The sequence below is a fragment of the Triticum dicoccoides genome, chromosome 5B, assembly GCF_002162155.2.
Source record: "Triticum dicoccoides isolate Atlit2015 ecotype Zavitan chromosome 5B, WEW_v2.0, whole genome shotgun sequence".
Lineage (NCBI taxonomy): Eukaryota > Viridiplantae > Streptophyta > Magnoliopsida > Poales > Poaceae > Triticum > Triticum dicoccoides.
In genome coordinates, this window is record NC_041389.1 from 294135556 (window position 1) to 294139875 (window position 4320).

Sequence of the window (4320 nt, forward strand, 5' to 3'; positions counted from 1 at the left end):
TAGATATTGCAAGAGGCATAAGCATTTAGAAACTAAATTGTTGCAAGAAAGGATAAGGGTGAGTGCTGAAGAATTATATTTCCTTTGCCTTACTTGTGAACTTTGCAATGAAAGTGGTCATTTACATCTCCGATGCAAATTGTTTCATGATCGAATCGTGTCCAAAAATTGTGATGATTTGATTTCCCTTGCACATTATAATGAACTTACTTTGCTATGGGTTATGAAGAAATGAAACGTTTAATTAAGCACCTTCCAGAATTTGCCCGTTATAAACTTCTTGATTTTGATCTAGAGACGATTTATATGTTTTGTGTGGTGAATTGCATTGAAAATCCTTATATTACCAATTACATAAATAAAATAAAGCACATAGAAGATGAAGAGAATACTAATGAAAGGGAAGAGACTTCCCAATATCCTCCTATTATTTCTTATGATGAATCAGGTAACGAGGAGGAGCTTTCTATTCAACCAATCTCATCTATAAGGAGCTCAAATAAGAAGGTTGAACCCACACATAATGTGAAGAAGAAAAAGAAAAGACGGAGCAACAAAGGTAGAAAGGTATCTCTCCCAAATGATGTTGCTCCTACTACTCATTGTGATGATGATAATTGCTATACTATTGGTGCTATCCATACTATTAATGATGAGAGTGAGTATGCTTATGATATGAAAAGGCACAAGCTTGGGGAAGCTATGATTGATGTGTATGACATATTTGAGAATATATTTGCTGCAATTAATGTTTGTCCCAAGCTTGGGGATGCTATGTTTAATGAAGATGATATTTTTAGCCTCCCATGTTTTGATATGCAAAGTTGTTATGATGATAGCATGCCTCTTACCTATGATGATTATATTGATGAAAGTGGGTTTGGAAGAGTGTCAAATTTAGGAAGTAATGATCCCACTATTTTGGAGGATGTTGAATTCATGATGCTACTGAAAATTATTATGAGGGAGGAACATATGCTTGTAGGAATTGCAATAATGTCAAGTTTCCCCTCTATGTGTTGAAAATCGTGAAGCTATGCTTGTTTTGCCTTCCTATGCTAGTTGATTATTGTTCCCATAAGTTGGTTGCTCACAAAATCCCTATGAATAGGAAGTGGGTTAGACTTAAATGTGCTAGTCATATGCTTCATGATGTTCCCGTTATGTTTCAATTCTTATCTTTTATGTGAGCATCATTGTCATCATCATGCCTACCAAAAAGGCATTAAAGAAAAGTGCTTTTTGGGAGACAACCCAATATTTACCCTTACTGTTTTTGTGTGTCCACATGATTATGCCACTGTAGTAATCATTTTTTATAGCTTTTGTTTCAATAAAGTGCCAAGTAAGACCTTTAGGATAGCTTACGGTGATAGTTGTGTTGATCCTGCTGAAAATCAGAAACTTTTGCACCCAGTAAATTAGTTTTTATAATTCAAAAGAAACGTGATTTTGTTCTGATTCTTTTTGTTCTGGATTTTTACACAAACTTATTAGGATTTCCTAATTTGGTAGGATTTTTGGAGTCCCAGAAGTATACGTTTGATACAGATTACTACAGACTGTTATGTTTTTTGACATATTCTGTTTTCTATGTGTTGTTTGCTTATTTTGATGAATCTATGAGTACTATCGGAAGGTATGAACCATAGAGAAGTTGGAATACAGTAGATATTACACCAATATGAATTTAGAATGAGTTCATTACAGTACCTAAGTGGTGGTTTTATTTTCTTATACAAACGGAGCTTACGAGTTTTCTGTTGTGAAGTTTTCAAGTTTTGGGTAAAGATTCGATGGACTATGGAATGAGGAGTGGCAAGAGCCTAAGCTTGAGGATGCCCAAGGCACCCCAAGGTAATATTCAAGGACAACCAAGATCCTAAGCTTGGGGATGCCCCGGATGGCATCCCCTCTTTCGTCCTCGTTCATCGGTAACTTTACTTGGAGCTATATTTTTATTCACCGCATGATATGTGTTTTGCTTGGAGCGTTATTTTATTTTGTTAGTATTTGCTTGCTGTTATTTAGAATAATGTTTTGCATCTTTAGTTTCAATAAAAATGTCAAGGATAGCCTTTACCATGCTTATTTTGCAAGTATACATGTTGCTGTTTCAAAAGAGAAAGTTTATCGCTGTTGCGAAAATTCCCTAGAAAAGTCAGAATGTGATAAATTGTTGAAACCTTCTGAATAATAAGCTCTGATAAATTTACTACAGTGGGAATTTTATCTCATAATTTTTGAAGTTAGGGAAGTATTGATACTCTTGCATTCTTTACAGACTGTACTATTTTGGCAGATTGCTGTTATGTTTGCATTGTTTGCATATGTTTGCTTGTTTAATGATTCTATTTGAGGGTAGGAGTATTAAATATGCAGAGGCATTTAGTATTCAATGTTGAATAATAATTTTCGTGATTTGTTACAGTAGAAAATGATAAGGTTTTTCATTGGTTTATACTAACCTATCTCACGAGTTCTTGTTGAGTTTGGTGTGGATGAAGCTTTTGATAAAAAGAGAAACCATGATATGAGAGGAATTAAGGAGACACAAAAGTTCAAGCTTGGGGATGCCCAAGGCACCCCAAGATGATATTTCAAGAAGTCTCAAGCATCTAAGCTTGGGGATGCCCCGTTAGGCATCCCACCTTTCTTCTTCAACAACTATCGGTTAGTATCGGTTGAGCCTAAGTTTTTGCTTCTTCACATGAGTTGTGCTATCCTTGCAATATCATTTTAGTTTGTTTTGCTTGCTGTTTGAATAAGATACCATGATCTGAAATTCTTAAATGAGAGAGAGTCTTCACATAGTTACATAATTATTTAACTACTCATTGATCTTCACTTATATCTTTTTGGAGTAGTTTGTCATTTACTCGTGTGCTTCACTTATATCCTATGAGTAAATGATTGAATAAGTTGAATGTCATAAATCTGAAATTACATATGTCTCATTTTCTTATTCCGTTAGGAGTAATGACTTCACATCTAAGAAGTAGATGTTGTAAATTTATTTAAGGTTAGTAAACATTGTATTGGTCATTTGAACAATTCATGAAAGAATATTGAAGGAAGAGAGATTCCACATATAAATATACTATCCTAGACATCTTCTATGATTGTGAGCACTCATTAAAGTATGACATGCTAAAGAGTTGATATTGGACAAGGAAGACAACATAATGGTTTATGTTTTCTCACATCTCAGTTAAAGTATATTGTCATGGATCATTCAAACATGTTGAGCTTGCCTTTCCCCCTCATGCTAGACAAATTCTTTGCACCAAGTAGAGATACTACTTGTGCTTCCAAATATCCTTAAACCCAGTTTTGCCATGAGAGTCCACCATACCTACCTATGGATTGAGTAAGATCCTTCAAGTAAGTTGTCATGTTGCAAGCAATAAAAATTGCTCTCAAAATATGTATGACTTATTAGTGCGGAGAAAATAAGCTTTATACGATCATGTGATATGGAAATAAAAAAAGCGACGGACTGCATAATAAAGGTTCATATCACAAGTGGCAATATAAAGTGACGTTCTTTTGCATTAAGATTTTGTGCATCCAACCCTAAAAGCACATGATAACCTCTGCTTCCCTCTACGAAGGGCCTATCTTTTACTTTATGTCCTTCACTTTATGCAAGAGTTAAGGTGATCTTCACCTTTCCCTTTTTTCATTTTATCCTTTGGCAAGCACCTCATGTTGGAAAGATCCTGAAATATATATCCAGTTGGATGTAAGTTAGCATGAACTATTATTGTTGACATCACACAAAGGTGAATACGTTGGGAGGCGAAATTATAAGCCCCTATCTTTCTCAGTGTCCGATTAAAACTCCATAACCATAAGTATTGCGTGAGTGTTAGCAATTGTAGAAGACTATATGATAGTTGAGTATGCGGAGTTTGCTAAATCAAAGCTCTGACATAGACCCTTCCTGAAAATAGGATAAATTGTAATTGTTTGATGACTGAGAATGAAGTTTGCTAGTTTTCGAAAAAGTTTATGGTCTATGCTTTAACACGTGAATAGCTTGTTACTTGATCTTGAGAAGTTTTATGAGATGAACTACTGTTATGACATATAATCATGCTAGGAAAGGTGATTGAAATTATCATTGATCAAACTTGTGCACCTGCTAGCATTCCCACTTCATAAATTCTTTCTTTTATACCTACTCGAGGATGAGCAGGAATTAAGCTTGGGGATGCTAATATGTCTCCAACGTATCTATAATTTATGAAGCCTTCATGCTATTATCTTATCTATTTTGGATGTTTATGGGCTTTATTAAGCACTTTTATATTATTT